Here is a 23,993-nt window from a genome sequence, read left to right on the forward strand (position 1 = left end):
AAATATTTACCACAATGCCTCCTATGTAGCAGACATTATTCTAGGCTCTGCAAATATAGCAGCAAATAAAATGAGTCAATATCTCTCACTTTTGTCTTATTATCTTCAACTTTATTTGAAAAATATTAAAAATGGACCACAAGGAATATATACAAATAGCACAATCCACACTAGAAATAGGTAAAGAAGAGATGAAAAAACAGGGAAGAGATAAAGAAATAAAGCAGTGCTTAGGAATGAGACTAATACCATAAAGATGAAATATATTTGTTTTGCCACAAATTTGGATCTATGGTTTAATTGGAAGATTCTAAATTCTTCTATGATAAGAAAAGGTCTTAGAATAGTCACATTTTTAGGAAGGCCTGATGTCCATGGTCGTAGTCATCTTTTCCATATGATTCCTTCCTAGGCAAGTGTTTAACTGTTCTGTGGAAACATGTAATCATGGGGATCACATGTAGAGGCCACAAAGGAGAGTTCATCTAAGCCATGTCTATCTCCTGGGTCTACATTCTCCATTCATAAATAAGTTGAATGTAATTATACAACTTTACTGATGTGGTATTACTTGTGTTATATGTGTCTCTTTACTGATGTGGTATTACTTGTGTTATAATATATGAAGGTGAAAGCATATGAAGGTGAAAAGTGATTATGTTTCTAATCTGAAAGATTTTAAAAATAGCACTTTGGATAGACTCCTAAGCATGGAGGAAATTTATATTCATTCCTTCACTTGTTTTTCATTGTACCCAAGCTCTAGCATTTCAGCTCCTTGAGAGTCTAACTTGGTTTTTAAGACATCTCTCATATATTAAACAATTGCAATAAGGTTTGCTCAGCATGTTACTTTTTAATAAAGGACATTTGCATTTGTTTTAATGCTTATTTAAAAAGAAATTGGGATTTAGTGCTTGTCTGCGCTAATGGAATCAATGGTACTTTAATATGTGTTAATGGCACTTCAGTTCCCTTAACAGCAGAAAACAGGTTATTAACCAAACACACTATTGCTCCAAATGAAAGAGAAAGTATATGGTATCTAGAAAAGGCAAAGATGGCACATGATTTTGCTGGTTTGAGATCATTTAAACCTAAATGAAACATATATTCTTCTCCTTCACTGTGCTTTTAATCCAAAGGGCAAATACAATTGTAACAGTGGGTGTTGGGTAAAGCCATCATGCAGCTTATCAAAGCAGAGTGCAAAAACACATGCTCAGTGCTCCTCCTTGTGAAATTTCAATGAGATGCTAACTGTGAGCTGGTAGCTTTAGGAAAGGATTTTCTGACTCATTGATATATATATCTTCAAAGGATGGAGTGATTAAGAGGAAGGTAAGGGAAGAGGTGCTCTAACAAGAACAGAGAAGGGCAATGCATTGGGTTAGGCTTTAGTCATCATATTAGATTCAACAAAACAGGAAGTAAAATTAATGGTTGAGGCCTTGACTTGTATAACTTGCTTTTGGACCACCAAGCCTCTCTTTACTTTGCACCTGTATAGAGCTTTGATCAGATAGTGTTCATGTCTTTCAGCATTTATTACATCTGGTAGCAGATTTTGTAATTTAGCCACTGCAGGTTGTTAAGTCAGAGACTAGAAATAACATAAGAAAGTAAGACATGATTACCTTCTGAACAAAACCCTATTCTTTCATTTGATATCTACATCAAAATGTTCTTAAATATTTCTTAATATGGTTAATCCTTATATTTTTAAAGGACCAGTGAAAGCTTTCTGCAGTTAAAAGGGTAGCCAAACATTCTCAATTAGTAAAGAATGTGCTTAACTTTTGAAATATTTTGTATAGTTACTGAAAATATCTATTTTATTGACATTTTATAACATTCATGTTATTTTTCTTTGGGATGGAAAAATAGACAGAAACCTTAGCTGAAAAAGAAAGTCACTTACAGTCTCATACAATTGATTTTTACACTTTTATTTAATGGTTTATAGACTCTTAAAGCACCTTCTCTGAAATATAACCTTTTTCAAATCTTGTTTAGAATGGGTAATTTCTGGCATTCTTGGAGACTAAAGGACAACTAATGATTAAGTGTTTGAAATACTAGGTTGAAAATTAGAAAACTTAATTTATTATCTCAGTTTAACACACTGTGGTCTCAGTCTCATCACCAAGTTGTTATAAAACCCAGCAAGGCAGTTTTAAGGAAGCGCTTTGTGCTTTTGGAAGAAAGGTTTCATATCAATATACAGCATTAATATGAGTTGGTTGGAGTGCTATTGCCTGAAATCTGAGAGTCAATACAATATTCTCAGTTGCTAGTATCCAGTTATATAAAACACTCTAGAATTATACTGTCAATTCCATATCTATACAGGGTTTTGTTAATACTTACTATAAAAGGGGATGCTAAGCAGTGAGATCAATGAACTATTTGAAGTCACTCTATATGTGGGCGACATTTCTTCCTGCTTCATCCCTCCTAATTTTCTAAAGGAACATATTCTCATCTTGAATTTCAACATACTTATTTTCACATCAAAGAGACAAACGTATTGTTTCAATTTTCTCTCTTTTTAAGAACAGTGAAAAACAAAAATTGGTAACCTTGAATGTTTCAAAAGGGGGACAATAATTTCATTGTGAATTTACACCAAATTGCCTAACATGAACTAAACAGCAATGAATGAACTCAAGAATGTTGCAGCTTAATCTAGAGAGAATGAACTGCTTAGAAGGTATGTTCTTAACACAGTTTCTGCCACAAGGCTGTAGCTATTTTCAAATCTTTTAAAATGTATTTCAGGTAGCATTCTTAGCACTTTAATGCAGGGCCATTTTCTTCAATGTTCTCTTCAGGGTGAATAGCTATCATCCTACAAAATGAGAATTCAGGCCACATGTCAAACTTTCAAGGATGTACATTGGGAAGTGATAATGCCTAAAAGATAAATTGGAAAGATACCATAGGTATTAGCTTGTGTAAATGCTGCTTTCAATTTGTGTAGCAGTCACTGTAGCACTTTCAGAACAAGATAATGAATTAAATGTAATTCTTGGCTGTCCCCTGAAGTCCTAATAAGGACCCAATAGTTGGATTCAAACTGATTTGAAACCTGTCCTGGAACCATTCCATGGATGCTTGCTCTTATTCTATAATTGGGCCAAGACAAGCTTTAATGTAGCTTAATTTCTACTCTCTTTAAAGCACTGATGAGAGTGGCTCTTGAATTACAGCAAAACCTTATGTGTTGTTTTGCTTATAAAGGACTCGCCAAATGCCAAGCCTTGTCCCTGGCTTTAATATCTTAGTTGGGATAGTGTTTATATTTTAACAAAAGAGGTATTGTTATTATCTTACTTTTTTTCTATTAATCAAGGTATTAATGGCAATATGTCAGCTTTTTGGTTAGTTTTTAGTTGGCCTTTAGGATGTTTGGTTTTAATTAAAACACTTCACTCATTCAACATTATTTCACCAAACGCCGTGAGGGCTACTGTGAAGATAAATGGTTAAGAGATATATTTTCCATCTTAAATAGCCCAAAATAAATTTGGATGGGGGTAGTGGACAGTAAAATGAAAACATTTGGATATGAATGTGAAATAAGCAATTCAAATTTTATCATGTGACATTCATTGTTAGGTGGGCAGAAAATGTTGTTGTTGTTTAACCTTCCAATATTAGTTACTGCTAGGAGTTTATTGGAAAAGGGTTTCCCATGAGGAAAACTTGTAAGGGCAAGTTAAGAAGTGCTTGTCATTTTTTGGAATATGTAAGCTGATATTTTCTAAATTCAATTAATATTTTGAGTCATGCTTTGTAGGGCTTTTCCAAAACTCGTTCAACAACCAGTCAGTCAAAAAAGATTCATTAAATTATTTCCCTGCAAGGCATTGTTTATGAATAATTAAGCAGATAGCATCGTTTAGGTCTGAATGCTGTACAGAGAGAGTGAGTCCATGGAGTCCAGGTTTTCTAGAGGAAGAAGCGAGTTGCCCCAGAGCTTCCTCATCTACAACTAAGTGGTCAGAGAAATTTCCTTTCCAAGAAAGTATACAGGATATTGCTTTACTGTTGCTTGAAGCGCGGGCTGACCCTGAGGACCACAGACTCACACTCCTTTGTATCTAATCCAAACTCCACATCCTACTAACTTTGCCTGTCTTGTCAAGCTGTTTTCATGGTTGTTCCAGGTTGCTCAGGTTCTTGATGAGTTTTCTAGTATTTTATCTGTATGGGAAGTTTCCCTCAAATATACTACAGTTTTGTTTGCCTTCAATATTCAGGATGTCTTGTTCGTCAAAGTTCAAAATAGGCTTGAGACTTGAAAATTATAGACTCCTGAGCATGGTCTCGGATGGGCGAATCTTCCTTTTGACCACTGACACTGAGTGGCCCTCAAAAGTTGTGCCAAGCTACCACCAACCCTAGCATAGGGGGTAAGGGTCCCATATCTTTTCAGAGTGGGAGGGAAACTGCTGCCAGCCTCATTTCCCATAGGCCCTGGCATGCTTTTGTTTGTGTGGCTTCTGTGATATTATAGAAAATCGGATAGCTTTTTTTCTAGAGAGGCTTTTACAACCAAATACTCATGACGGCATAAACCCAGAGCTTTTCTGGACTTAAAGAAAAGGAGTCATCTTAAGAAGAAAGAAAATTCTTGCCTCTGGAAAACCAGGTTGAAAAAGCAATGCAGTCTGAATAGTAGGAAACGTATTATTTTATTCAACAGGAGGAAAGATAAAACATTCTTATGTACCTAACAATTTTCTAAAAGTCTACCTTCATTTTTGTTCTTTCTTCTTTCCTTAGTGCTGCTTGTGGCTTGGACATTGCTTTTTAAAACAATATTAAATAAAATACTGCCTTAAAACAAAATGAATGACCTGGTACTAAGAAAAGATACAGGTTTTTGCATTCTATAGAAAGGAACTTGGCAGGGCTAGAGTCCATCAGATTTCCCATAGAGTATTGAGAATGGGGCCATAGCACTTAATAAGCAGGAATTCACACATGGAAGCACCAAGAGTCTCAGAGGGAGATGCAGGATACTGAAATCAAGGAGCAGAGCTCAGTTAATAATCTGATGGGATTCTGGTATCATGAAAAGAAAAATAGGGCTATCAGTCAAAGCGGCTCCTAAAGTTTTATGGAACAGACTTTTTAGTATTAACCAGCTTTCATTGATCCAATCTACTTTGTAAGTAGATAAACCAGTGGTGTCTTCAGAGTAACTCAGGCTTCTGACACATGCACTATGACAGAACTTCATTGTAGGAGGATATTAAGGGAAATGTGCCCATAAAAACTAGCCCAAGAAGTCTATTTACCTAAAATGCATTCTGTGGTTCTCAGAATCTATTTATCACATATGTGAGAAAGAATTCTTCCAAAAAGAAAAAAAAAAGTTTTAAACTTACTGTCTATCCCAAAGTGTGAACATCCTATGTCATTTATGCTTCTCTTCTGAATTACCTATCAAACAACAAATAAAGCCATGTGCAAAGGTTTTGGGAGAGTCCCAATGAGGGCTACTGTGAAGATAAATAGTTAATGTCTGCTCTCCCAGATGCTCAGTTAATTACTGTAATAGAAAACATCTTGAGGGAAAACACTGCATACAGTTATTAGCAATTAACCCACAACTCTAAAAAAAATCACAATTCTTACTAATAATAGAACATTGCCCAGCTAACCTAATTATAATTTCTACACAAGGGCCTTGTATTTTCAGAAAATGTGAAATATTATAAGTCACTACTATTTAAAATGCAAATAGGAAATCAGGAGGATGAAGATTATCTTGAGAAATGCGAAATGGAGTAGAGCAGATAGACATGGGAGGAGGCATGATTTATGTGGTAATGAACTAATTCCTTGACATGCAATAAATTCAGATATATTAGCCAAGCAACTTTTTGCTGAGTGTTTACTGCAATACAGGACCCTGTGGTGTTAATGACTGGTGTTCAAAAGTGGTAAAGAAGGTAAAATAGGGTAATGTGGAAAATGCATGGTATGGATTTCAGATGTGGTATTGTCTTATTTTTCTATGAATCATTGAATCTTCTTAGATACGCCTCAGTCTTGAAGCTCATTTTTTTCTCCCATATAGTTATGTTTCTTTTATTGTTCCTGTTTGCTCAGTGCTTACTGGTCTTGTCCTCTCTGAAACACACCTAATATAAAAATTAAATTTTCGAACACTTGTTATTACTGCTTCCTGGAGTACTTATTCCCCAGATTTGGCAGAGCTGGTTTCTTTTAAAATTTATGTATCTGACTCAGAAAAAGCCTGATCACATTACAAAACAGTCTGTTTTTCTCTTCTTTTTCTGTCCTCTAACTTTCCTTTGTTTTTCCACCCATATACCACTAGCTGGTAAAATATCCCATTCTGCTACTCCATAACATACCAATGCTAAGCTATAATTGTTAACTTCCTCCCTGTTTGGGATCTGCTATATTCCCACTTCCCAAACCTCCTTCCTGTTTTCTGTGCTCTCAATTATATCTGTATGAATATTTACATTATTTTATATGTGAAATATTATTTACAGCTAAGCCAAATAATATCTTAGATTTATTTTCTCATATGAACTTCGGTTTTTTTCTATAGTTAATAATTGTTTGGTATTGTGTTTTCTCATATATAAGTAGTTCATTTTCCCCTCAAATGTTCTACACACAGAAATAAATTCTGTAATTCCCAAACATACTAAATGACCTACCCACTTTTATCGTTCGGAGATTTTCATCTTATACTCTGTAATTCATTCTCATCTGATAGGATACTTTTTAGTTCTGGCTCACAGCTTGGGTTGTACACTTCCCTTTGCTGACTTCCTACAAATTCCCTTTGCCTCTTGAGTGTCAGGGTCCCTATTTTCTGGTGTTCATAGGTTCTTCTTTCTTAAGTCACTTTCCCTTTTGCTGAGGCAATTCCTCCAGTAGCTTCCAGGAAAGGTTATGTGGAGCTCAATTTTTTTGAATTTTTATATGTCTAGAAAATGATAACTTTTACCTATGATTGATAGTTTAGCTGAGTATGGAATGGTAGGTTAAATATTGTTTTCCTCTATATTTTGAAGTTATTGATTCCCCATTTTACATCATTTTGATGTTTCTTTTCCAAAAGCCCAGTGATATTCTGAATGTGTACTCTCTCTGTCCCTTTTAGAATTTTCTTTCTGTTCTGTCCTTTAATTTCATGATGATGTGCATTCATGTGAGTCTTTGTTGTCCCAGGTACTCTGTGGGCCCTTTCAGTTTACAGATCTGTCTTTCAGTTCTTGAAGTATTTCTTTGACAACTTCCTCACCTTGGGTTTCTCCTTTCCTCTCCTTCTAGTTCTCCTGAATTAATCTACGATTTCATTTCCTTTTCTAATTTCTCTTTCTCTTCTGAGAGATTTTCTTATTTCTAAACTTTCCATTAATTTTTTTTTTCACTGCAGTTTCCTTGTTTTTAATGTCAAAGACCTGTTTCTCATTTCCTTAATGTTCCCTTTTCATAGCTATACAATTTTGTGTATGTAAATGTAAAGTATCCTCTTATCTTTCTGAAGATAATTGGGATAAGCAGAATGCATTTACTTTTTTGGGTTCTTTATATCTGCTCTTTACATGTAGGTCCCTACATCCTGGAAGCTTTCTTCAGATCTGGTGATTATCGGCTGGTTGTATTTAAGCACTAAAAAGTTTCTATTCAAAGGAAGCTGTTTCTGTGGATGGGAGTAATCAAGTGAAAGGTTATCAGTTACTAGTCCTTTTATTGGGATCTCCAGAAGACAGTCCTCCAACCTCCCTCATGGTGTAAGATATATACTTAGATAGAGGTTTTCTGGGAATCACAAGTGAGATGAGCAGTGAGAGCCCTTCAGTTCATCCTGAAGACTTTTACCTAATTGCCTTGTGCTTGGCGCTCTGATTCATCTCTGTCAAAGCTGGACCCCTGCAGTTCAGTTTCTCCAGAGAATATATCCCCTGTCTCCTGAGGGGCAGAAGGAGAAGGGAACATCAGGGAGTCAACTACTCTACATATTTTACAGCCAGATCCCTCATTTTAGGCTCCCACATCAACGTCATCTTCCAGGATGCTTGGTGCCTTCAATCATTAAGTCCCTCAGCCATCTTTTTTTTTTTTTTTTTTTTTTTTGAGACGGAGTTTCGCTCTTGTTACCCAGGCTGGATCAGCCATCTCTTATGAGTGGACTCACTTCTCTTCTTCCAGACATTGCCTTCTGGAGGCACTAACCCTGTAACTTATGTGACTTCTATCTATGAAGGCAGTTAGGAATCCTGCATCAGGCTCCCATCTTCCAAACTATTTTGAAATAGTTGGCAGTCATTTTCTCCTCTTCTGTTTGACTTGGTTGGATAAGAACTTAAAACATTTCTTTAATCTTCATTTAGTGAGGTTTGGGAGGGAGAAAAGATAAAAACTGTGTGGTCAATTTATTGTGTTAAATTGGGACTCTGTTTTTTTTGTTTTTTAAGATTCAGCACATATTTTTTAAACTAGTTGCTATATTTCTCTAAAACAGTGGTTTTCAAACTTTTGTGTGCATCATAATCACTTGAAGGGCTTGTCTAAACACAAACTCTTATCCTCAGACTGTCTGGTTTAGTAGTTATGGGATAGGCCTGAGAATTATTCCGAACAAGTTCTGAGGCAATGCTGCTGCTCCTGGTTTGGGGATCATACTTTGACAAATACCATTTTATAGAAATTGCCTTTTTGTTAAATTAGCTCTGGTTCTGTTCTTTAATGTTCAAACATGTGTGCCTACTGAACTCCTATTCATTCCTTTTGATTCACCTCACATACAGTTTGAGGAAGAATTTCTTGACATAAGAGAAAGCATATGCTTCCCCCAAGTAATGCCTCAGTTATCTGCATTTTATATCTGCTTCTCTTGTGATACTAATTACATTGGACAAGGCACATGGCTGATTCGTCTGGGATAGAGTAAACTCTTTGCACATGTAGCACCTGTCTTAGTATTTATTTAGATTCTTCTTTCTCCTCCTTCATCTTTCCTTCTCTTCAACTTCCCATTCTCCTTCTTTCTCTTCTGCTCCTCTTTCCTCTATATTTCTATTACCTAACTCTCTGCCTGACATATAAAAGCATGATGAATAGAATTGAAGTTTTGTTACTATGTGCAGTACATTTATAGTATATAAATTTGGAATGGTTTTCCTTAATACATTATCTTAATTTATTCAATAGTGCATTATGCAACCAAGGGCAAATGCACTCACAAAGTGAGGCATTTAGATTATAGAAGCATTGCTCACAGTGGCTGGTTTTTAAACTCTTCATTAACTGGCCCACAGAGTGATAAGAAGCTTACCTCAGAATGAAAGTCAATGGACTGCATACTTTATTAAAAAAATATTGTCATAAAAAAGTCTGCTAAACTAATGTGCTTAGTGCTTTAGTCTGTTTTCATTCTGGCATAAGCTTCTCATCTTGTTGAGGACCAGTATGAAACACTTTGCAGTTTGACACTGGTCTGCGGACTGAACTTTTTTTTTTTTTTTTCCCCTAAAGGATATAAATTACATACCACAAAATTTATCCTTTTAAAGTGCTTTTCAATATTTTCACAAAATTATGTGAAAATACGAATTCCAGATATCTAATTCTAGAATCATCACCATTATCTAATTCCTGAACATGTCATCATCCCCAAAAGAAACTCCATACACATTAATAGTCACTCCCTATTCCCTCCTGGCCCCAGCCCCTCAAAACCACGAATTCACCTTCTGTCTCTATGAATTTGGTTATTCTAGACCCTTTATATAAATGGATTCATAAGTCAATATGTGGCCCATTTTGTCTGACCTTTTTTACTTAGCATAAGGTTTTCAAGATTCACCCACATTGTAGCATATATCAGTACTTCATTCCTTTTTATTTATGGCTATCTAATAATCTATTGTATAGATGTACCACATTTTGTTTTTCTGCTCATCAGTTGATGGACATTAAAGTTGTCTCCAGTTTTTGGCTATTATAAATAATGCTGCTATGAACATTTTTGTACAAGTCTTTGTGTGGACATGTTTTCAATTCTTTTGGCCTAGCAGTGGGATTATTGGGTCATATGGCAACTTTATGTTTGATGTTTGGAAGAACTACCAAGCTATTTTTCAAAGTGGCTGTATCACTACATTCTTACCAGCAATGTATGAAGATTCCAGTTGTTCCATATCATTGCCAACATTTGTTGTTGTCCCTTTAATTGTACTATAGCATCACAGTAAGTGTGAAGTATCATTTCATTATGGTTTTGAATGGAATTTCCCTTATGGTGAGTGACGCTGAACCTCTTTTCATGTGATTATTGGCTTTTTATATATATTCTAAATTAAATGTCTATCTAAATCATTTTTGCATTTTTTAAAATTGTTGAGTTGTAAGCATTCTTTATATATGCTGGATACTAATCTTTTCTCAGATATGTGATGTAAATATTTTATTCCTTTCTGTGAGTTTTCTTTCCACTTTCTTGACAGTATGCTGCCTGTACTATGGATACTATGCTCCATAGTTGTATAGGAAGCTGAAACTGCCTGTTTCATCTGCTATACAAACATGCAAAACTATAGAAAATACTCCAGGTGCAAATGTGCACTATGTTTGTATGAAAGTATAAAATAATGAACTTTCAAGTACCCTTGCTTTGGGCCGGTGAGTTAGAGCCTAAGCCATAATTGGAGCTCACAAATATTTATAATAGCAAAAATTCATTTTGTAACATGATAGCTGCCATGGGTAGTGATTCTCTTTTTCATACACCTTTGTCTCCTCTCTCATTTGACTTGGTTGGATAAGTACATAGGGAAAGAAAATGGAAAACATTCTGGAAAGAATTCACCATTCTAGATGTTATTAAGAGCATTCATGATTCATGGGAGGAGGTCAACGTAGCAACATTAGAAGAAGTTTGAAAGAAGATGATTTTTACCCTCATGGATGACTTTGAGGGGTTCAGGATTTCAGTGGAGGAAGGAACTGCAAATGTAGTGGAAATAACAAGATAACTAGAATTAGAAGTGGCATCCAAAGATGTGATTGAAATACCGCAATCTTATGATCAAACTAATTAATGAAGAGTTGCAATTTATGGATGAACAATGAAAGTGATTTTTTTCAGATGGAAACTACCCCTGAAGAAGATACTTTGAACACTGTTGAAAGGACAACAAAAGATTTAGATTATCACATAGCTTAGTTGATGAGGCAGCCACAGTGTCTGAGAGAATTGACTCCACTTGGGAAAGAAGTTGTACTATGAGGAAAATACTGTCAAACAGCATCGTATGCTACAGAAAAATCTTTCGGGAAAGAGAGTCAATCAATGGGGCAAACTTCGTTGTTGTCTTATTTTAAGAAATGTCCACAGTCACCCCAACCTATAGCAATCACCACTCTGATCAGTCAGCTGCCACTAACATTGTGGCAAGAGCCTCCACCAGCAAGAGGATTATGACTCACTGAAGGCTCAGTTAATTGTTATTTTTGAAACAGATTCTCACTCTGTTGCCAGGCTGGAGTGCAATGGCATGATTTCGGCTCACTGCAAACTTTGCCTCTTGTGTTCAAGTGATATTTGCGCCTCAGCCTCTTGAGTAGCTGGGATTATAGGCATGCATCACCACACCCAACTAATTGCAATACAGTGTTTTTAAATTAAAGTATGTACCTTTTTTTTTTTTTTAAAGACATAATGCTGTTGCACACTTAATAGTCTATAGTATACTGTAAATATAATTTTTATATGTACTGGGAAACCAAAAATTCATGGGATTCACTTTATTGGGATATTCATATTATTGTGGTGATCTATAATTGAACTTGCAGTATCTCTAAGGTATGTCTATTAAAGGAAACTCAAACAATTCAATAGCAAGAAAACAAATTACCCAATTTTAAAAATGGGCCAAGGACTTGAATACACATTTATCCAAAAAGACATAAAAATGTCCAACAGGGGTATGAAAAGGTACTCAACGTCACTAATCATTAGATAAATTCAAATTACAACCACAATGAGATATCACCTCACACCCATTAGAATGAATATTTTCGAAAAGGTAAAATATAACAAATATTGGAGAGGATATGGAAAAAGCCTTTGTACATTGTTGGTACAAAGGTAAATTAGTATAACCATTATGGAAAGGTGTATGAAGGTTCCTCAAAAAGTTAAAAATAGAACTACCATGTGGTCCAGCAATCCCACTTTTGGGTATATAGCCAGAATAATTTAAAGCAAGATCTCAAAGAGATATTTGAACATCCATATTTACTGCAGCATTATGTACAATAGCCAAGAGGTGGAAACAACCCAAATGTTCATTAACAGATTAATGGATAAATAAAATTTATATACATACAGTGGAATATTATAAAGCCTTAAATAGGAGGAAATAATGTTATATGCTACAATATGGATGAACCTCAAGGATATTATGCTAAGCAAAATAAGCCAGTCATAAAAGAACAAATACTGTATGATTCTATTCATATGAAGTATCTAAAATAGTGAACACAGAAACAGAAAATAGAATTGTGGTTGTCAAGGGCTGGGAGGAAGGGAGAGGGAGAATTAGTATTTATGGATATAGAGTTTCAGTTTGCAAGATAAAAAAGTTCTAGAGATCTGTTGCACAATAATATGAATATACTTAACAGTAATGAACTATGCACTTAAAAATGGTTAAGAATATAAATTTAAAGTTACGTATTTTTTTTACCCGATATACCCAAAAAAGCATTAGCTGTGCAAAGTAAAGTTTCTAAAAAAATGTGTATGGAGGCTAATTTTCCAATTCTTTTCTAATAAACACATATAATTCCCGATCTGGTCATTCCATTATTACTCACATCTGATTAGTAAGTCTTTATGACCAATGAGTATTGAAGTTCTGAGAAATTATGTATACATCACTAGCCATATGCGTTTTATGAAGAATTTATTTTCCATAAAAAAAAAAGAGAGAGAAAGAAAACTATGGATTTGGAGGGGCAAAATTTAGTGGCAGATTAAACCAAATGGAGAATGATTATTCATATCTTGGTGCGACAATCTCAGTTGGTTCCTGGATGAATTTCATTCTATTTTGCCTGACATCAAGATTTCAATGTGCATGGCTTATTAGTGTTTGTGGGCATTTTAATAATGGCAGTTTATTACACTTTCAGTGACAGAAGCTGTCCTTTAAAGAATTGCTTTCTGACCTCCTTCTCTTTCAACCTACAACACCTGCTGAATGAAGTGGCCTGTTCTCTTTTCCTGTCCCCATATGGACACTGGAAGTTTTTGTGTGCAGGAGAGCAAGACTGCAATGCTTTGGCTGGAAGGTTTTTGTATCACCTGCTTGTTGAATTGCCATGGATCAACAATTTCTCAATTAGAAGAAGACAAACAAGAAGTTAAAGTATTTGGTAACTGTAAAGTTTTAAACAGGAGCTCAGGAAGATTTTGAGAACATCTGGTCAGAGTGTATTTCTTGTTAGGTAAGCATCCCCTTTTACAACCGTCAGACATAAAGCATTAAATTGGCTTACCCAACCCTTCCTAACAAGAGAGAAGCGGTTAGATTTATTACTTCTTTGATGCAGGTCTGGAGGGAGAGAGAAGTGGCATATGGCATTGCCACTGAAGGACCCCCTCAAAAATCTTTAGATAGAATGTTTAGATCCTTTTAGATAGAATGTTTGTCTGCAATCTCTAACTCCTTTTTAAGAATCTGTCTAGGTTGAGATTGTGAAAGATCATTCACAAAAATAAAACTCAATTGATAATATTTCCGGATTTTCCCTGTAATATTTATGTCCAAGTAAGGGATGTCATTAACACAAAACTTTTTTTCTTAATTTTTAAAATTGGTTCTTTATGTACCTGGCTCATGGTCTTGCTTGGTTAAATTTAAAATTTCTTTTCCTTTGACAATAAAGGCAGAATTAATTATTTGTCTGTGTCTGCCTTCATTTTGTGTGTTCATAACAACCGCTAAACACCAAATTACATTTTTCTTTTAATGTGGAAGATTATAGCTAACAGGTTTCGTAATACATTGTTAAGAATAGCATATCCAAGCAATCAAACCAAATAACCAGTTATTTCAAAATTGTATGAATATACTGCAGAAGGGGAGTCGATTTCACAGCAGTGTTTTCAAGTTCAGGCAAGATTTTAAACACTTACGTTAGAAGAGTATATTTCATTTAATGATGTTGCTTACATGACATTGTGTTCATATGATTATCCATGCTAGAATAATTTGAAATAAATCTCACTTTGAGATATACACTAATCATATTTATCCTGTAGCATCCTAAGTGCTTTAAATATTCATCTATAGTAAAAATGTGTTTTGAAACTAATGTACATAGATCAAAAATTTTCTAATTTATGATTTTCAGTGTGCTTAGTTACTTCCCACATGCCTAAGCTATTCTTTATTAAAAAACTATGCAATCAGATGATTTACATACATTCTTGAATTTCCATTATTCTTTAGCTTTTAAAATAGTTCTGAATATTAGCTGTGGCTTACATAAAATTTAGCCTTGTAATAAATGTGATCTATCCTTTATGCAAGAGTTTCAGTGATATTATGAAAGAGAACATTTAGAAACTTTTTACATTTCAGGAGAGAATGAGATTGGTTGAAGATACATCCGAGCAGAGTGAAAACTAGTTGAGAAGCAAATAAAAGTTTAGCAAGTCACAGGAAATTTCAGGGCACTATTAATCTTTACTGTCATCTTTAGGTATGCTATAAATTTTTATTAAAATAATTAATATGCAACTGTATTAAAACAACCTGGAGTCTTAACATTCCATCCAAAAGACAAATGAAAAATCGAATCAACGGAGAGGATTAATTTTTTTTAAAACATATACTCAGATGGGGAGAAAAACACCCACCTTATATAGTTAGTACACTCAGTTCAGAAGTCACCATTTTTGTGTATTATCCAGTTTCTTTTCTTTTCCACAGAGCCTTGCCTGCCTTGGTTATTTCACGTTCATTAGCATCTCACTAGAAGAGGGAAGAAAAGAAGAGGAAGTGAAATTAAGCAATCAACTTTGTTACTTGTTAACAAAAGGTGGCAAAGAGGTTGAGTACCAGTTACAAGTAAGAGTTAAAAATCTATTTTTAAATTGTCAATGTGTTTTAGCAGCCTATGCTGGGCCTGTTAATATCAGAACTAATTCGAGTTAGCCAAGTTACAATGCATCTCTACAGTAGATATCAGCACTATCACAAAGTCCACTGTCTCTGGGGTTAGAGAAGGCCTGGTTGATGTACATCTGGCATTTAGAATGAGAAGTCAGAATGAATCCTTTCAAAAAATTAATAAGGGGGGTTAAGTAATGATTTCTATTGTGGAATTAACTCGAAAATTGTGTTTGTTAAAGATATTTGTCAGAAGATAAAGACGTCTAGTTATGTACTTGTACTTATGGCTTTTTCACTTTACTAAAGTTCAATTTTAAAACAAGTAAAATATACAGATATGTCTCAGAGAAATAGAAAATACTATAGGGTGGCATGAATTCCAAACTCTGAGACTCAAGGAGAGCAAAGTCACAGAATGCTGAAGAATTCAGGAGTAGTTTGGTTCTAGCTCACCTCTATCGTTTTTTTTTGTTTTGTTTTGTTTTGTTTTTTCTTTTCAGAGAAACAAAAAGAGTTTGCTTCTCAATCCCTTCTGTAAAAGCCCAATTGGGCCAGGCGCGGTGGCTCATGCCTGTAATGCCAGCACTTTGGGAGCCGAAGCGGACGGATCACGAGGTAAGGAAATCCAGACTATGCTGGACAACATGGTGAAACTCCGTCTCTACCAAAAATACAAAAAATTAGCTGGGTGTGGTGGCATGCACCTGCAGTCCCAGGTATTCGGGAGGCTGAGAATCGCCTGAACCCAGGAGGCGGAGGTGGCAGTGAGCCTGAATCGCGCCATTGCCTGGGCGACAGAGCCAAACTCCGTCTCAAAAAAAAAAAAAAAAAAAAAAAAAACAAAAACCAACAACAAAAAACAAACAAAAAAAACCCCTCAATTGCTTCTTCAGTTATAGAAAAAGCAGGGGAAAAAACACACACACAAAAACAAAAAAGAAAGAAAAGGGAACAAAGGCTTAAAAGACGGAAACTAAGAGCCAGATGGTTATTTCAAATATGCAGGACAAGAGGGAGTCCAAATAACCATTTGGGAAAGGTCCTTTTAGGGCTCCCAGAACTGAGGAAATCAGGTGGTGCCATTTTAAGTACAGTATTTGACTACGAATGAGTCACTGGAGAGCCACTTGGGGTAAGTTTAGGATTCAAAGAAAAAAGTCTTCCCACTGTGGATTGATCCGTATTTTTCAGGGATAAACAGTAGATGATGGCTTCCGAGCCTGGACTGTCCTTTGTTGGAGGGCACGATGCACCATAGGTTTTTATTTCCACGATACAGACTCCAGAGGTTTGCTGCCTTCCAGACAGCAGCTTGACCGGGCAGAGGCACGGCTACGGCCTGAGCTGCTGGCGACTGCCTCGCGCTTGGCGGTGCGTCCCAGGCGGCGCGGGGCAGCCCCGCACCCTGCGCTTCCCGTCCCGAGCAGGAGCGGACACTGTTCCGCTCTGGAGGGGCCACGGCTGGTTGCTCCTCCTATATTTGGGGAGAAAGGAGCTGGTTTGAAGAAAAGGAGGGAGTAAGTTTGTAAAAGCGTTGGCTCCTCCTCTTAACTCTGATGCCTGACGGGGGTGAGCTTATAGCCAAATAAAACGAAGAGGGATGACCCCGTTTTGAGTGAGGAGGATTTCTGGATGAGCCGGCGATGTGTCCTGCAACTGTCGATTTGGCAGGTTTGATTCCATCAACTGCCAGTTGGTTCCTACTTCAAACACACTTCCGTCAGCCTAGTGTTCTGACCGACTCCCCAGACTCGGGGTGGGGAGCAAGCAGAACAAGAGAATCCAAAGTCAGCCAGCCTTCTTTTGGTCTCTGCTTGTGCACAGCTGGTTTGGTTCTGAGCCGGCTGATGCACGAAGGGAAAAAGCCCGGGCTGCTGGGGCTCTTTGGCGGGATGAGAGTGTGCGCGCCGGGAGGGGCGGGTAGGAAGAGGTGGGAGCAGAGTCAGGCTGAGTACTGAGCGAAGCCCCTTATTTTGCGTCGCAGCTGCCCTTGCAGGCCCCAGCGCCCAGCCTCCGCCGCGCCTGGGTGACGAGGAGGGGGCGAGGAGGGCGCAGGGCGTGGGGGACGCCCGGCAGCGCCTCGAGCCCGCGGTGGCGGCGGGGCTGTCTCTTTAAGCGCTCCGGAGGGGCTGGGGCGGGAGCGCGGCGAGCGCGTTTCCATGGCACCGGGGCTGCGGGGGCTGCCGGGCCGCTGGGCTCACTCGGTTTCAGTCGCTCCCGGCGGAGCAGGGGCAGGCAGAGCTCGGCGGCCACCCAGCCTCTGGGGCTCGCCCGGCTCCGCTCACGCTCCTAGCCGCCTGTGACGCCTGGCGGGGCCGAGCTGCTGCGGTTCCCTCGGCGGAGACACGCACCGCGCCAGCCCCGCGAGCCCCGCACACCAACTTCTGCCTGACGAGCCCAACTTCTGCGCCGGGTTCGCACTCGCGGAGCGGGAACGGCGCGCGGCGCACAGCCCGGGCGGCGGCCCGGGCGGATCAGCCTCGCCGAGGCGTCCTCGCGACCGCGGCGCTGGTGCTTCTGCGCCTGGGCGGTTGTCGGCTGGCCGCCAGGAAGCGCCCTACAGCTCCGTCCCGGCATGTAAGTGGCGCCCGTGCGCTCCGGAACGCTCCGCTAGAGCAGCCGACTGCGCGCCCCGCCCCACCCCAGACCCGCCGCGGACCCCGCGGCCCGAGCCCGGGAGCGGGTGGGGGCAGGAGGTGAGGGCCGACACCTGCGGGGGCAGCGGGCTGTCCCGGGCGGAGCGCGTCCTTGGGGAGCTCCAGCCCGGGAGCAGAGACCGCGACCGGGGCCCGTGTGCTCTCCACCCTGTACTTTCTCGGCGTCTGACAGATTTTTTTCCTCAAGGTTTGGGTGTGTGCGTGTGCGCGCATGTGGGATGTGTGCATGCGTGTGTGTGTATGTGTGTGTGTGAGTGAATTTTCTGTTTGAAGAGTAATTGGCTAACGGCCACCACTTTGTGAAAGGGTTGCGAATGAAATCCTGTCGAACAGCGAGTTTGACGTTTTTTTCTTTGTAGAGAGCAATGAGTGTGTGCACATGTATAAGAATAGATGTAAAAAGAAAGAAGGATTTTTTTTTCTTTTCTTTGAGAAGTATCACCGAGTCGGACGGAGTGGTTTATTCCACAGGTTTGACGCGAGGTAAAATCCCGGCTCTTCTGCCCCAGGGAGGAGATGAGTATGTGAAGGATTGAACGTTCGGATACTTGGTTGCTAGTCCCCTTAGTAGAGAACTGGAGAGTTGGGAGGAAGGTGACTCAAACGCATCGTCTCAGGAGGGGCATGGTTTCGTTCCGGATTAGAAATCATGAAAGCAAGGAGATAATTCTTGTCACCGTGTCAGCCATAGCGAGGAGCTCACGGGAATTCTAAGTCTTTACAAATTGCCTGATCCTCTTGACTGGCTGCAGAAGTTTTTCCCTGAATTCTGTAGCATCAGCGGAATCATCATCGAACCGCCTGAGAAGCCAGATCTAATTCTGTTTTTCGATTTCTGCTCCTGAGCGGTTGTGAATAGACACCAGAGTACTTTGAACGTTTAAACATGTTTGCCATTTTGCTACTACTTTGCTTCACCTTTGCCTTTCTGAAATATGAATATTTTATTATAGAAAAATGGCTTAGATAAATACACAAAGCCATCCACAGATCTCTGGGGATTTGCTTTTTCCTGTAAGAAAAATGAGATTTGGGGGTTCAGTTTACATTTCCGTATGTCATTCCTTTCATGTGAGATTCAATTTGCTACCTGGCTCCTGCAAATGTCACTAAGTATAAATCTTGACACATGGCCACGGTGTCAGTGGCATCTCAGAACTTCTTGCCTACATAGTTTTAAATATGTATTTGGCAGAAATGCCACGTTTCTGTGTCTGTGATTTCTCTTGAATTTACGTGTCTTGTTTATTTTGAAGAGAAGTTTGATTTAGACTTTTCTTCTTCAGTTTATCTCAGAAAACACATCTCACTTTGGATCGCTTGTGCATGTAAGCTTGCACTTTTTAGAAACTGTTTTTCAGAAAGCTTGCAGGGTAGCCATGCTCTTACCTTTACAAGTGCCTTTAAGTGGATCCTGGGTTAGCTAATTTGCTACAAAATCACCCATGCACACTGAGACAGAACAGTCTCTTTGGAGAGGAGCTGAGAAATAACAGAAATACCCACATTACTTTTGACATTGTTTGGCTGTTTTACCTCAGGTTTCAATATTGACTCTTTTGTTGAAAAGGATGGAGGAATGACACTGCATTTTTTTTTTCTTTTTAAGGAGACTGCTACTGCAGCTCATTTATTTATCAAGTGAGAGATCATATATACATAAATTCTCAAAAAATTTAAATTCTTAAGTGTTTAATACAGATGCTCTTCTCAGGAAGTTATTGTCTAATGACTCTTAGTACTTTCTGAAATCTTGATAGGAAAAAAATCTAAACTTTGTACTTCTCCTTGGTATTAGACTTAATGGTGGTTTCTTCAGCAGGAATCGTGTTGGGATGTAGTGATGGGTTTCTTCAGATGACTTTGCAATTGTTGTAGGCATGTGCAATGCAACTGTGTATAGATAGCACTTGGCTTCCACACACTTGTCTATCTACTAAATTAAAGGCAATACTTCCTGAGATTTGTATTGACCTCTGAGGTCCATTATCAGTGACAACAGGCTTCTAATGAGGTGAAGACCGCTAATGAGAACTCATCATCTTACTGACTGGCACTTATAGGTCATTAGCACAGGTAAAAGTTTTATGTAGCTAAACTCTTACTTGAGCAGATTTTGGAGCTGGAGTGACAAGTGAAAATAAGAAATGACTGTGCAGTTAACCAACAGCCAGCCTAAAATCAATACATTGTGTTTATGGTGCATTCCTCTGAAGGTAAGCTCATTTTCAAATAATTTTTTTTTAAGAAATCAAAGATGAATGATATGAATATTCCCACTCTAGTTGTAATTGATCTGTCTGATGACCTTGTCTTATCACATTTAGGAAATCTTGAATAATATTAGGCAGATTCATAAAATCAGTATTTCAGGAGAGTGCTTAAGTACCTATTATGTATGGATGCATTAGAAATCACAAATTCTGTTTGAATTCTTATATGCCAGGCAAATTCCTAGCTACTTTACATTTATTTTTTCATTTACTCCTAGAAATACCCTATGAGGTAGGCATATTATTATACCATTATATGACAAAGAAGGAGACACATTAAGGTTAATTTACATTTCAAAAATTCAGAAGATCCAGACCTAGGCAGTTTGATTCCAGAGCTGAAGTTCTTAACACATGGAGTCCACTTTGGAACACTCAGGTGCAGGCTCTGTTTGTAAGTTCTTTCTAATCACTTTAATGCGTTTTCAGTGGGAGTAGGGCTGGTGCCTTCTACCTAGTGGTTATTGAGACACCTGTGTAACCTTTTTTGCTTGTTGCCATAGTTATAGGGTTCTGTTGGCATTCTGTGGCGGGTATGGAGAGAGGTTGGCATGTCCTGCTATGGGTAGGGTAGTTCCTCACAAGGAAGATCTGATTTGTCTACTCCTTATTGAGTGTCTTCATAGGAAAGTTTCCTCTTCTCTCAAGGCTGTAAGTACTTAAGTATTAAAATGAGGGAGTAGGTTTAAAGTGGGTATTATAGAGTGGAAAAAATTATCTGTGGCAAGTGCATTAAAAATTGGAGAGTTGTAACTAGTAATGGTATTTCGATAAAGGGATATTGAAGAGTTTACTTAATGTTAATAGTACTTTGCAATGTTAATGGTACTCTGCAAATGTTTTCTAAAGGATTAAATAGGAGGAAATAAACTCTAATCTAGATCTTTGAGACACCAAAGAAAAATGATTGGCTGTAATGCACTCTATTAAAACTTATCCTTTGTAACATACTCTTGTAAACACTTGCATAATTATTTTATGCAGCCTAATGAAAAGTAGTAAACATGGGAGTGTTGCAGCTATCATGGCAGGCAGAAATGAATAAAGGAAGATGAAGTACTTAAGCTCCTGGGAGTTGGGATACTTGGATTTCTCTGATATCAGGAGGGAATTTTTATATAACATGGCCACTTTGTGACTCAGCAGTAGTCTATGTAGGACATCTCACTTCCATCATCTAAGATAGTACAGGCAGTTTTGACATACAAATCCCAAATATGCCTGATATGATAATATCCACCTCTCTCCTGCACCACACATACATAGAACTATGTTTCACTTCAGGCTTCTGTAATTAATATAGAAATTTAGGGTCAGAGAGAGAGTGACAGTGACTTAGATTTATGAAGAACCAATGAGTTTTGAAATGGAGCCGGTCAGTAGTCTATGATAATAATTTGAAATAGTGAAGGAGAGTGGCAGAGTTGTCTGTTGTCCCCCACACAGGCTGGAATTTGTTTCTTTGTTTTTATCACTTTTTTAACTTTTGATATTATAAAGCCTGAGATTGAGCTGTCTTAGTTCATTCGGGCTGGTGTAACAAAATACCATAAACTGGGTGGCTTTTAAACAACAAACATTTATTTCTAATGGTTCTGGTGACTGAGAAATCCAAGATTTCTCAGAATCCTGGATTTTGGCACATCTGACGTCTTGTAGAGTCTGTTTCCTGGTTCACAGATCTAGCTTTGTCCTCATGTGATGCAAGGGGTAAAGGAGCTCCCTTGGGCATACATTAATTTCACTCATGGAGGCTCTACCCTCATGATTTAATCACTTCTCAAAGGCCCCATTTCCTAATAACATCACATTGGGAGTTAGGGTTTCAACACTGGAATTTTAGGAGGAAACAGTGATTCAGAGCATAGCATGAGTAAACTAGAGATATCTGGGGCTAATGCTCTCTTATTTATTTATTTATTTACTTAATTTTGAGACAATGTCTCACACTATCACCCAGGCTGGCGTGCACTGGTGTGATCTGGCTTCACAGCAACCTCTGCCTTCTTGGTTCAAGCCTCAGCCTCTTGTGCCTCAGCCTCTTGAGTAGCTGAGACTACTTGTACATGCCAACCATGTTCAGCTAATTTTTGTATTTTTAGTAGAGCCAGGGTTTCCATGTTGGCCAGGCTGGTCTTGAATTCCTTACTTCAAGTGATCTGCCCACTTCAGCCTCCCAAAATGCTGGTATTACAAGCATGAGCCACCACACCAGGCCAATAATCTCCTTAAATTTACGAATAATTTAAGCATGGTCTGGGTTTACTCATTCATTTAAATTAATTGGAAAATAGTTTTTTTCCTTTGAGATCAGGCACATTAAATGAGGAGAAAATGAATTTGAGAAGAGAAGGCTGTGTGCATTCTCTATGAATAAAACATTTTTTCAAGCAGTTTGTGTATTAATATCTTTAATCCTAACAACAAGCCTGTAAGATAGATAACACCATCAACAAGCATATAAGATAGAGAACACCATCATCTTTTTAGATGAGGTCACTCAGGCATAGAGAGGTGTATTAGTCCATTTTCAAACTACTATAGAGAACTACCTGAGACTGGGTAATGTATAAAGGAAAGATGTTTAATTGACTCAAAGTTCTGCATGGCTGGAGTGACCTCAGGAAACTCACAATCATGGCAGAAGGTCAAGGGGAAGCATGGTACATCTTACATGGTGGCAGGAGAAGGGGGGGGAGAGGGGGAGGGGGAGGGGGAAGTGGGGAGAGAGAACAGGGAGGGAACTGCCAAACACTTTTAAATCATTAGATCTTGAGAACTCAATATCATGAGAATAGCATGGAGGAAATGGCTCCCATGATCTAATCACCTCCCATCAGGTCCATCCCGCAACACATGGAGATGACAATTCGAGATGAGTTGGGTGGGGACATAAAGCTAAGCTATATCATTCTGCTTCTGTTCTCTTACAAATCTCATATCCTTCTCACATTTCAAAGCATAATATTGCCTTCCTAATGGTCATCCGAAGTCTAAACTCACTCCAGCATTAATTCAAAAGTTTAAATTTAAAGTATCATCTGGCAGAAGGTAAGTTCGTTCTACCTACGAGCATGTAAAATCAAAGGCAAGTTAGTTGCTTCCAAGATACAATGGGGGTACAGGCATTGGATAAATGCTCCCATTTCAAATGGGAGAAATTTGCCAAAACAAAGGGCTACAGGCCTTATGCATGCCCAAAACCCAACAAGCAGTTGTTAAATTTTAAAGCTCCAAATTATCTCCTTGAACTCTATGTCTCACATTTAGAGCATGCTGACACAAGAGGTGGGCTCTTAAGGCCTTGGGCAGCTGCCTCTGTGGCTCTGCAGGGTACAGCCCCCACAGCTGCTTTCCCGGGCTGGTGTTGACTGCCTGCAGTCTTTCCAGGTGCATGGTGCAAGCTGTTGGGGATGCACCGTTCTGGTGTCTGGAGGACGGTGACCCTCTTGCCAAAGCTCTGCAAGGAACTCTGTGTGAGGGCTTTAACCCCACATTTTCCCTCTGCACTGCCCTAGTAGAGGTTCTTCATGAGGGCTGTGCTCCTGTAGCAGACTGCTGCCTGGACATCCAAGTGTTTCCATACATCCTCTGAAATCCCGGCAGAGGTTTCCAAACCTCAGCTCTTTTATGCACCTTGAGGCACAGTATCATGTGGAAGCTGCCAAGGCTTGGGGCTTGTATCCTCTAAAGCCATGGTCCAAGTTCTACCTCGGGCCCTTTTACCCATGGCTGGAGCAGGAGTGGCTGGGACTCAGGGCTCTATATCTCAAGGATGCACAGAGCTGCAGGGCACTGGGCCTGGCTAGGAAGCCATTCTTCCCTCTTTGGCCTCTGGGCCCATGATGGGAGGAGCTGCCATAAAAATCTCTGAA

General features: G+C 38.7%; 1 protein-coding gene across 5 annotated transcripts in view; it reads left to right on the forward strand.

Moving 5' to 3' along the window:
• Window positions 1-23,993, forward strand: part of LOC101039884 (vitamin K-dependent protein S-like) — a 752,700-nt gene that overhangs the window by 93,185 nt on the left and 635,522 nt on the right. For 4 of the 5 annotated variants that reach the window (XM_074405626.1, XM_074405629.1, XM_074405627.1 and 1 more), the window contains exons 5-7: window positions 13,201-13,515; window positions 15,006-15,143; window positions 15,689-15,803. The gene's annotated coding sequence lies outside the window, so the exon portion shown is untranslated. Of the gene's footprint in view, window positions 1-13,200; window positions 13,516-15,005; window positions 15,144-15,688; window positions 15,804-17,646; window positions 17,766-23,993 lie in introns of those variants that run through there. The other variant, XM_074405625.1, reaches the window with a different exon arrangement.

This window comes from Saimiri boliviensis, chromosome 9 (genome assembly GCF_048565385.1).
Source record: "Saimiri boliviensis isolate mSaiBol1 chromosome 9, mSaiBol1.pri, whole genome shotgun sequence".
Lineage (NCBI taxonomy): Eukaryota > Metazoa > Chordata > Mammalia > Primates > Cebidae > Saimiri > Saimiri boliviensis.